Raw genomic sequence first — 12378 nt, forward strand, 5'->3', positions numbered from 1 at the left:
AGTTTCTGCCCTGGAAATCAGATGTAAGGCTATGGTGACACAGAGTTAGGCCTCGCACAACGTTGTGCACCCACTAACATAAATATAAAGCTTACTGAATCAAAAAGAAATGTCTGAGTCATAGTCAAGGAGGGTAAAAAAAACTCTAATGTGATACAGGATCTAGTTTCTATCTCTATTTTTTCTTTTCACACACATGCACACACACACAAACATACATATTATTTTACAACTAGCTTTTTTTCTTAATCTTTTTTTTTATTTTTAAAAATATGGAACGCTTCACGAATTTGCCTGTCGTCCTTGAGTAGGGGCCATGCTAATCTTCTCCATATACTTCCAATTTTAGTATACGTGCTGCCGAAGCGAGCACCACAACCAGCTTTTAATAATTCATCATTTATTCTCAAGCATGTAGGATTTCTAGTATAACCATTGAGTCATGTGGTGTTTAATTTTTGGTAAAGCAAGGAGGTTAATAACTGCTACAACTATAGGGTCACAACAACACAACCACAACCACTTCTATTTTTCTTTATTCTTATAAAATAGCATTTTCTAATATTCAAACATACTTACATTCTAACTTACTCATTTATCAAACATTCATTGATCACTTATATGTACTAGGTAGCCCTGGTGGTTATGAAATCGACTGCTAGCCAGAAGATCAGTGGTTCAAATCCATCAGTCACTCTTTGGAAACCCTGTGGGACAGTTCTACCCTGTCCTGTAGGGTCTCTATGAGTGGGAATCAACTGGACTGCAACAGGTTTGGTTTTTGGTTTTATATGTACTGGACACTATGCTTACATCTTACGCACTACCAAAACCAAACCCATTGCCTTCTGGTCAATCCCAACTCATAGTGACCCTATAGGATAGAGAAGAACTGTCCATAGGGTTTCTAAGGAGCAGCCAGTAGATTTGAGCTGCCCACCTTTTGGTTAGCAGCTGAGCTCTTAATCACTATGCCATCAGGCTCCTCTTATGCGCGAGGTGTTATTTATTCTTGTATCTCTATTTTCCTAGTGAAGAAACAGGTTTAGACATGAAAATTAACCTGCCCAAAGACATGCCCTTAGCAAATGGAGGAGTAGGGCTTAAGCTGAGCTCTATCATACCCCCAAATCCATTATTATAGCTATGACTTGTTTTTTAAAATACTTTAAAGTTAAAAGTTAAATAGAAAAAAATTATAGGGAATTTCCCTGGTGTCAAGCAATTTTCTCATAAGAAGACGTAATCCACTTAACATGACCCACCTCAGCACAAACCTGTCACAGAGTCCAAGTTTAGAGAGCATCTCAGCACAAACTTGTCAGAGTCCAAGTTTAGAGAGCATCTATAAAGTGCAAATGATCTCACAAAATTATGAATAGAATGCTAGCCTCTACTACTAAGTATTGCCTTTCTTGACCCAGAGAAGCAAAAACATTAATCAAACCATCTAAAGAAGAACTCCTATCTAAATGCCAAGTACATGCCATTCCATGTCATGAAAAGTTTTTATTCAGAATGTATAAGAAAAGGTACTCAACCTATTATTGATCCTAATTAGCACATCCAAAACATCCATCGTTCTCTTTCTGTCCCTAAGTGGCTCTTAGACATAGTGCCAAATTAAAAAGCATCAATGAAAAATCAAAAACCCAGTCCTCAGATAAAATCCCTACTTTAATTAGTATAAGTGACACACAAACCACGGAGTTTCAATGGAAATGGCCTCATGGAAAAGATTTTAGAAGCATGTAATTGAGTTGTTATTTCCTTATCTATCGTTTTTCAGGCAGACCAAGAGAAGTAGGCACAAAAGAACAAATCCTGCAGAACCAAATACAGAGAACCTGATTCAGCTGATTTGCTTAATCAAGCCACCAACTTGAAAGAGAGGCCTGAATGTTGATCACTATAAGCACGCATAAACCATTACCTACTTTATCAAGGATACTTAGGTTTTCTAAAGATTTTCTACCCTTTGATTTAAAAATATATATATGCATATATATAATGTAAATAACAGTGTTGTTGGTTGCCATCCAGTAGATTCATGGAGCCCCCATGCATTCTGGAACAAAATACTGCCTGCTCCTGAGCTATTCCTATGATAAGTTGCAGATTGGACCATTGTGATCCATAGAGTTTCCTTCCATTGGCTGATTTTCAGAAGTAGGTCTTCCTTCCTAGTCTTAGCCTGGAAGCACCACTGAAACCTATTCAGCATCAAGCCTCCACTGACTGACAGGTGGTAGCTGTCCATGAGGAGCACTGGTCAGAACTGAACCCCGGTCTCCCCGATGGGAAGTGAAAATTCCACTGCTAAATCACCAGTGCCTGCCTCATTGTAGCTAATAACAGCACCTACTTAATAGATAAAATTTGAAGAGTGCACCTGTTGACATTTCAATAATAATAGCATCTAAGTCCTTTGATAGCTAAGTTGGTACAGCAGAGGACTATAGCGGAGGTTGACAGGCATCCTTAGGTCGCTGGTTCGAATCTGGATTGAAGGAGTATATGAAGAGCACTCAGCAAATGTTAGCTTAAAGAAACAGAGGTGTCAAGTGCAGATGGAGTAAACAGCCATTTAATGGATGGTCTTAAATGCTGGTTAAAGAGCCTGGACAAAATTCACTAGGCAGCAATGAAATGGTAAAGAATAATAACAAGAGGAATTCTGTGATAAGATTAATGTGAAGATTAGTGTGGTAAAATCAGTGTGAAGCAGAAGGGGAGGGAAATAAGTGTAGCTAGTGATATCAGTTATATAACTATCTATGATAGCCCAGTGAGAGGTGATAGGGTCCGAGTTGGGGGATGACAGTAGGGATTGAGAGGAAGTTAAACAGGTTAGAGACAAAGCAGGGGATGGATTGAGGTCAAGGTTAATTTAGGAGTTTTCTTTTTCTGAATCAAAAGAAAGGCAGGAACCATGACTGGCATAGGAAACTTATGAACAGAAGTTGATGTGTCAGAGATGATAAACTTGTTTTGGATTAAAAATAGAATTCCTCCATTCCAGCCCCACACCCACTACCTAATTTATTAAATTAAGAGACTGGATATTAGTTCATTATCTTTAATCTCTCTGGACCTGGAGAGTAATCTTGAGTAATAAATATTTTTAAATTAGAAAACAATTTGAAAGCGTGTTAGTACTTAATATAAGGAAAAAAAAAATCCCTATATATAAATATGGAGCCCTGGAGGTGAAGTGGTTAAGAGTTCAGGCTGTTAACCAAAAGGTCGGCTGTTCAAGTCTACCAGCTGCTCCTCGGAAACCATATGGGGCAGTTCCACTCTGTCCTATAGGACTGCTATGAGTTGAAATCAACTCAGCAGCACACTGTAACAGCAACAACATATAAAAATATAAGCTGACATCACAGCGTGACCTGCTTTTTCTGTGTTTAAATCCTCTGTCTGGGTGATGACCACTGCATCCATTTCTCCACTGTTGTGAGGGTGCAGGGGGCAGTCTGACAGCATTCCAGCCTGCACTGTGAATTTCACTGAGCCACAAGGTAAGGCTGAAGGAAGAAAATACAGAGTTAAAGAACACCATTGGGACTATCAACAACATAACTCCTGCTGGTGGTGACATGTCTCAATAAGACCATGAATCTTCTGTAAGAAATATTTGATTCTAAAGACCACATCGGGGACTACAGACCCCCATTAATTTGTAATTTCACTCAGCTCATGTTAGCAAAGTACCTTTATTTCTCATTATAGGTTTTAGTCTTTAACAATAAAAAAGGACATTTTTCATAGTTGAAGGAGGTTTTATTCCCTTAAATTAGATCATGTTGTTTTTACTTTAAAAATACTACCTTAGTATTCTTCTAAGTAATAAAGACTTGATCCAATATCTTCAGTAAATATCCTTTATTTGGAGAAACACTTATTAAATTTTAAGGCAATGAAATACTTGGAACCCAACTGTTCAAAATAGATGAAAAGGATGCTGGTCTTGTTGATGGGAATATGAGGAATAGATGGTAACCTACTTGATTTCCCTTTACCCCTCATTCTCTCCCAACATCACATATAGAGATTAAATGGTTGACCAGGTGATCTCTCAGGGATTAACCCACTTCTTCCTGTGAAGTAATTCATCTATTTTCTTCTGGGCATTAATATGACATCGCAGTTAGCTTATTGAGACTAGTGAAGATTTGTGCAAAATAATTCTAGGAACTAATATGTAATAATAAGCATGCTTTCTGCCTTGCTAACTGAATTACTCTCCATGTGTTTTTTCATTTCATAAACATATCTCAGATCCCAGGTTCTGAGGATACATCAATTAATAGGCCTGGTCCTCAGAGAGATTACACTCTATAGGAGAGAAAGATAAGCACATCTCTACAATAGCACTTACTAAAAAAATGTATACACATATGACAAGATTACTAAAAGAGTATCGTTAAAAAAAAGTGGCAAATGTAAGTAAAAATAAAGGCATATTAACTAGGCTGTCACATGAAACCATGATCCTAAACCTCCAAGAAAGGATTATTGGACATTCCAGGTAATTGGCTTAATAACGTGCTTAGTTGGTCTTTTATACCTCCAAGTTCTTTGCATAGTGCCTGGGTCTTAAACGCAGGCATCCAAGGCACAATTGGTCTCTATTCACCTGCAGAAAGAGAGGAAGAAGAAGAGTGAGGAATAGGAGGAGGAAACAGAATGTGTGGCTTATTGCCTCCGTGAATAACTGCCTCTCTTTCCATGAGACCAGAAGCACTAGATGGTGTCTGGCTACCATTACAGGGCATTTTGATTAAAGATTCTACAGAAAATTCCTGATCAAAAGGGAGAAAACGCAGAACAGAATTTTAAATTCTTACAGAATCCAGACTTTCTGGAGCCATGGAAACTGGATGAACCCCTGAAACTATTGCCCTGACATAATCTTTAAACCTTAAAACAAAAGACATCTTCTTAAAGCCAAAAAATAGTTTAGCTTAACTAGTAAAGAATGTCTGCCATGAGCATTGTGCTTTTTTAAGGTCTATCTATGTGGGATCGAATTGACAACAGGAACTCAAAAGATTAGATAGGAAACTTAGGAGGTAGTGAGCTTATGTTAATGCGGAAGGAACAACTCAGAAAAGTAGAGTGAGAATAGTTACACAATTCAAAAGATGTAATCAATGTCACTGAACTGTATATGTAGAAATTGGTGAGTTGGTGTTTGGTCTGCTATGTATATTCTCAAAAAAAATAACAAAAATAAAATTATAAGAAAAAAATAAAGAAAAAAAAAGTACCATGAATCTCCATACTTAGAGATAACCACCATTTTATTTTTGCATGTGTTTGTCTACCAACATCATTATTTAGATGACAATCAGGAACCTCAAATTTGATATTCTTGACATTGACCTCCTGGTTTTCACCTCCAAACTGGTTCCCTGGAAGTCTTTCTCATCTTCATTAGCAACTCCAGTTTTTCAAAAACTTGGAGTAACCCTTGGTTTTTTTATTTTCCCTATACCTCAATGTCTGTTGAATACACTTTCAATGTGTGTGTAGAGTCTGAGGATTTTTCTCCACCTCTACCTCTACTACACTGACAGAAGTTACCACCACCTCCCAGATGGATCATGACGGTATCCTCCTAAGTCTTTGCTATGGATTGGATTGTGTTCTCCAAAGAGATATGTTGTGATCCTAACCCCTGTACCTGATAACATGACCTTGTTTGGAAAGAGAGTTTTTCTCTTGTTATATTAAAATGATGTCCAGCTAGAGCAGAGAGGGTCCTAAGCCTAATCTCTATTGAGTGATTTCTTATAAAAAGGGAAAACAGACACATAGTGACAGAGACACACACAGGGAGAAAATGCCATGTGAGGATCCTTCTACAAGCCAGGAAAAGCCAATAAACACTGATATTCTTCTACAGCAGACAGAGCATATCCCTTCTAACATCCTGAATTCAGACTCCTAGCCCCCAAAATTGTAAGACCAGACATTTCTCTTCTTTAAAGCCACCCACTTGTAGTACTTTTGTTACAGCAGCACTAGGAAACTAAGATGCCGTTCTCACTTCTATCCTTGTTCACAGTTGCCTGTAATCTATTCATAATTCAGTAGCCCATGTGAAAAATTACAAACACTAGTTTGATAATGTTTCCCCTCTGTCCTAACCCTCCGATGGTTTCCCATCTGAGGGTAAAAGCCAAAATTCGTACAAAGCCCTACTAGGCTGTACATGGCCTGGCCACTCATTGTTTCTCTAGCCTCATTCCCTTCTCCTGTCACCACCGAACATTCCACTCTAGCCATAGTAGCCTCCTTACTGCATGGGAATACGCTAGGCTCCCTCTTGCACTAGAGAATTTAACTTGCTGCTCACTCTTCTGGAACGCTCTTGTCCAGCTTTCCTTATTGCTAGTTCCCTCACCTTCTACAGAATTTTGCTCAGCTGTCACCTTTTCATGGAGGCCTCACATGACCAATTTATTTAAAACTGTACACACCCTCTCCCAAGGACATGTCACTCCCTACCACAACCTCAGATACAATTTTCTCTTTAGCGCTTGTCCGTATCTGACATACTATGTGTTTAATTATTGATCTGGATGTAAACTCCAGGAAGGCAGAGATTTGTTTCTGTTTTATTCATTGGGTGCCCCTCATACCTAAAACAGGTCTTAATACATTGTAGGCAATACATATTTGATGAATGGGAAATAAAGGAACACGTGATCTCAGAATATTCTGATGTTAACATGCGCCTTTTAGCTATTATAGCTTTTTTTAGTACATCTTTTATATCTTATATCTTCTAAAAATGTATCCCACATTATTTCTTTTATTCCAGAATTTGCTCACTGTTTTCATATGTTTCTTCCATGGAATATTTCAACTTTGAAACCTGATCTTGACAGAATTATATAGATACTACTCAGGCAATGTTTGTAAATGCTCAAAGTTTGCCTTATTGACAGAAATAAGTACAACTTGTACCTCCAAAGCAACATCACTACCACGATTAAGAAGCATTGTAGTGTCTTTACAATTTTAGGGACAAGAAAAATTTCTTGAGAAAATGTGTAAGAGAATACAAAAAGTGTATGATTATGATACAGTGGTTGTCGTTGTTAGGTGCCATCGAGTTGGTTCCAACTTATAGCAACCTTACGTACAACAGAATGAAATACTGTCCAGTCCTGCTCCATCCTCACAATCATTGCTGCACCAAGCTCATCGTTGCAGCCACTGTGTCAGTCCATCATGTTGAGGGTCTTCCTCTCTCCCACTGACCCTCTACTTTACCAAGCATGATGTCCTTCTCCAGGGAGAGGTTTTAAAACTTAAGAGAATGTGGAATGAAGGAAGAGGAAAAGATACCATGCAGAATTGTTGCTTAAGAGTAGTGTATTTTTTAATTCACTAAAAACCAGATTGGTGAGGAAGAATGGAGAAATGGAGAAATGTGAGAATGGAGCACTAGGAAACTAAATAGGATAAAGGAACAACACACATGGCTAATCCAAATGTAAACGACCTTTCTAGAAGATATACCCATTATATTAAGTTATACCCACCACTGAGGTTTACTAAATTGGCTAATTACTTCACACTCCATTTGATGTCCCAGTCAGGTTTTGCAAAGTTGTTTGGAGACTATGAAGTATTAAGAAGAAGTATGAATTTTTTTGCAAGTAAAGTCTTGCTTATATTTTTCTACTGATTGTAAGGACTTTACATGACAGAAGCTATATGGTTCATAATAACAAACTTTTTGTGAAACTGAAATGACTGGTTTTTAGAATAAAAGGTAAATTATGATGGTAAGAAAGAATATTTAACTTACCTGATTTAGTAGGCCTTTTATTCTATATGAAGATCTACCATATATCTTCTGTTCCTTCCTCTGGCTTCACTCTTCATCTTGCAACCTGCTGTGTGCCCTAGGAGGCTACCCTGTATGGACAGCAACAGGCTACCTTGCCCTTTCGGTTCTGGTGGGTTTCAGCCTACCAGTGGCCCTAACTAGATATTAAAAAAGAGAGAGAGAGAAGAGAGAGATTGGGGTATTGATTGGCCCAGCTTCCTCTCTGCAGATTCACTGTGACTTGTTCTCTCCCTCTTCCAAATGCCATAGCTCCTGGCAGTTGGCCCTCTCCATTCCATTTTCCTTCTGGTATCTAAGAAATACTTTCTTCCTTGGTTCTTTTTGCCTAGATGGAGTATGGCCCCCACTGTTAATGGGGTGCTATACCTCTTTATGGATTATTTCGACACTGCCCATACTTTTTTAAAAACTCTGAACTACCTAACTTGAGTGTGCCATCATATTCCTACAGAGATGCAGGCTTGAGAAGGAAAACATTTAGCCCACTTGTTGGGAAAGTAACAAATATGATGAATCATCATCAATTATTTTTGAGGAATTTATATATGGAAATTGGAGATAGGTAAATGCTATGTTTATTGTCAAAAGGGAGAAGAAGCTCAGTTCAAAATGCTGGCAAGCTTGACATTGATCTTGGACTTAGGGTGAATTGTGAGAACTTCCTGTAGGAAGCAGTGATTCCTCAGACCTGGTCAGATAACTAAAAACAGGTCATGTCAGACTTACCTTGTGTATCTTTCTGAATTGGACAGAAGTATTTGTGATGTAATCTTCCTGGACTAGAAAAGTCACTTCACATCGGATCCCATAATATCCATGAGGATAAGATGAAGAATTATGGGCTATTCACTATCATACGTAAAATGAAGAAGCCTTATCCTCACAGATGGGAGAAAAAGCCAAGTACGGAATAGTAAGGATGTGTCTTATGCCAGTTGCCAATGAGTCATGTCCAACTCATGTGCTCCAGTTTTCAAAGGCTGAAATTTCAGAAGTAGAATGCCAGCCCTCTCTTCCTCTGGTTGACTGGAACTTCCAACCCTTCAGTTAGAAGCCAAGTGCATCAACCATTTGCACTATCCAGAGACTAGGGATGTGGCTTAGTAATAATTTATAATAATTCAACAGTGCGGTGTGATGGCTAAGTAATCTAGTTTGATCTTTTTGTTATTGTTGTTCGTTGCCGTCAAGTTGACTCCACGTGTGCAGAGTAAAACTGCTCCATACAGTTTTCAAGGCTGTGATCTTTCAGAAGCAGATCACCAGGCCTGTCTTTTGAGGTGCCACTGGGTGGGTTCAAATGACCAACCTTCCAGCTAGTAGTTGAAGGAAGAAAATTTGAGGGTCAAAGTGGAGCAAGACAACTCTTTTCAAATACCTAAAGGGCTATCATGTAGAAGGTGGATTAGATTTATTGCAAACATAAGATCCAATGGTAAAAGATGACAGATTACCGATTTGAGCTCAGAACTATTCATCGATGGCCGTGACTACCTCTGGCATGAATGTGTACAAGCTGGATGCTCACGTAGAGTGAAAGTTACTAAGAAGAGGCCACCACAGTATAGCCACTGACTAGGTCGCTACCTTTCAAATTCTATAAACTATAAATGTATAAATCTGAAAAGCTGGACTATATGAAGAAGAACATGGCATCGGTATTGGAGGAGGAAGACTCATTAACAACCTGTGATATTCAGATGACACAACCTTGCTTGCTGAAAGTGAAGAGGACTTGAAGCACTTACTGATGAAGATCAAAGACTACAACCTTCAGTGTGGAATACACCTCAACATAAAGAAAACAAAAATCCTCACAACCGGACCAATAAACAACATCATGATAAACAGAGAAAATATTGAAATTATAAAGTATTTCATTTTACTTGGATCCACAATCAATGCCCTGGAAGCAGCAGTCAAGAAATCAAAAGACACAATCCACTGAGGAAATCTGCTGCAAAGGACCTCTTTAAAGTGTTAAAAAGCAAAGATGTCACTTTAAGGGCTAAGGTGCCCCTGACCCAAGGCGTGGTGTTTTCAATCACCTCATATGCATGTGGAAGTTGGACAATGAATAATGAAGACTGAAGAAGAATCGATGCCTTTGAATTATGGTGTTGATGAAGAAGATTGTCTATACCACGGACTGCCAGAAGAATGAACAAGTCTGTCTTGGAAGAAGTACACCCAGAATGCTCCTTAGAAACATGGATGGTCAGACTTTGTCTCACATACTTTGGACATGTTATCAGGAGGGATCAGTCCCTGAAGAAGGACATCCTACTTGGCAAAGTAGAGGGTCTTCAAAAAAGAGGTAGACCCTCAGTGACTTGGATTGCCACAGTGGCTGCAACAATGGACTCAAGCGTTTAACAACGGTTGTGAGGATGGCGCAGGACAGGGCAGTGTTTCGTTCTCTTGTACATAGGGTTCCTATGAATTGGAACTGACTAGACGGCACCTAACAATACAACAGTAATAAATGCATATGGTCTTAATGTTTTACTAAAAATTCTATTATAGAAGAAAAGATACTTCTTAAGAATATAAAAGTGGAAAATTAATGTCAAAAGAAAAAAACTTTCCTTTCTAGTTATTCCTCATAGGAATGACTGTTCTCCTCATACTTTTTTTTTTTTTTAAGTCTTTTACATGAGTTACAAGAGCACAGCACATGGAAAAATGACTTTTCTAAAGAAATGTAGTCACTGGAATTAGCTGCATGGGGAGTTTAGAAATATAGCCTTTGGGCTGAAAATTCAATCTGGAGGAAATCTCCCCTGTGCTTGTAACTCACTCTCTTGCTGTGGGTTCTGTTGCAATTTTCATATCAGTTAACATAGGTAATTATATATGTAAACACCTATTTCAATGACCTCATGAGAGTCACCGCTGGGTGCTTTAAATTCTGTCCTTTTTCACATTTGAAAGGTGCATGGAACAATCACAGCAGAGATTCATCTCACTCCCGCATTCAGGGTCAAGTGCCAAGACTGCACGCCTTCTTTGCTCACTCTGCGCTTTGCTGCGTGTGTAGAGCTCTGTCGCTGTTTGGAGATTCTTAGCATATATTTGCCATGTGCTGAGCAATTACATGATTCATAGCCTTTTGCTACATCTGGGTGACCTGCATAAATGGAGGCCAAATGTATTTTCATTCCTTTAGAAATGGAAAACAGGAGCTGGCTCAGGATCCCGTGCTTGGAGACTGAAGACAACTGGGTAGATTCTGATGCTTCGATGCTGTGGATAATTCTGTGGACAAAATCAGCATAATTGAAAGCAGAGATGGACCAAGCCCTGTGGCATTATCTTACAGTCACCCCAGCTTTCCCACCTTCGAGATATATGCTGTTGCCAAGCCACGTGATGTCTTCCTTTACTGCACGTCCAAGTGTGCCCCGTCCTCTCTCTGCAGTGTGGATGGGAGCTCATCCCTAATCCTGCCCTGCTCTGCAGCCTCCCTGTGTGCGCCGCCCGATTCTTACCTCTGGACTTTGTTTTAACTCTGAAATCACAACAAAGTCACCGTTTTCACCTGTATTTACTGCCAGCTCCAAGGCAAATGCCCTTTAGAGGCTTCTGTGTACCTCAGGGCTTTGCTGGCTCTGGGCTGTGTCTGTACAAAGTGACCAAGCCTGTCTCAAACCCAGACAGGCATCCTGGGTCTTTTGTTTGCAAGGGCTCATCAGCCAGTTTGCCTGAATTTCCTAGTTCAAAGCAGGCAGCCGAATTTTTATACAAATCTGGCATCCTGCACACATGCTATAGCTACTCCATGATAGCGCTGTTTCTCCAACTACGGGAATACGACAAAAGCACTGGGGTTTTAGCTGTTACCCAAACAGATACTCTTTTCCTTTCAGAGTAGAGAGAAGTCTGTTTTCCACAGAGGCAGCGCAGTACTTAATTTCAGTCATTCGGGGATGGTTAAAGCGAGTTCCTGCTGAGAGATAAAAGGTAATTGGAATAAAAGAGTATGAGTTCAAGTCCCAGTTTTTCCGTTATTGTCTATTTAACCGCAGGCAAAGTAAGCTTTGAATCTCACTCTCCGTTTGTAAAATGGAAATAATACTCTCATTTCACAAAGTTGTTTTGACCTTTAAATGAAAAATATATTTTAACATGTTTGTGAAGTTTAATATCACTTTTGGCTTTTGCAAGTTTAGATGAAAAGGAAAAACCAAGTCCATGTTATATACCCGGTTGCTCAGAAAATGTACATCTCGAGTTTCTGTCAATTGTTGCCACACCTATTCCAGAACACTGAACTCCCCTCTAACCTGTTGGGGTGCTAGCCTGACCACTGTTAGCAAAAGTTCAATGTAAATTCAGTGAGTAACAGATAAAGCTGTTCATGGCATAACGAGATTCTGCTAGTGACCGAGAGTAATGACACAAAATCTTTATTTTCTTTTTATCCTATGCCAAGCTTTAATAAAGTCAGAGAAGAATCTAACCCAAGGTCTACCATGGACCTCCATCTGGCTTTTATGCTAAAC

The 12378-nt window shown here is 39.1% G+C and overlaps 1 non-coding gene across 1 annotated transcript; it reads right to left on the reverse strand.

Moving 5' to 3' along the window:
- Positions 1–266: 266 nt before the first annotated feature.
- On the reverse strand, positions 267–373 carry LOC111751190 (U6 spliceosomal RNA). The gene has a single exon (XR_002786289.1). It is a non-coding gene; the product is annotated as a U6 spliceosomal RNA (small nuclear RNA).
- Positions 374–12378: the final 12005 nt, after the last annotated feature.

This window comes from Loxodonta africana, chromosome 12 (assembly GCF_030014295.1).
Source record: "Loxodonta africana isolate mLoxAfr1 chromosome 12, mLoxAfr1.hap2, whole genome shotgun sequence".
Lineage (NCBI taxonomy): Eukaryota > Metazoa > Chordata > Mammalia > Proboscidea > Elephantidae > Loxodonta > Loxodonta africana.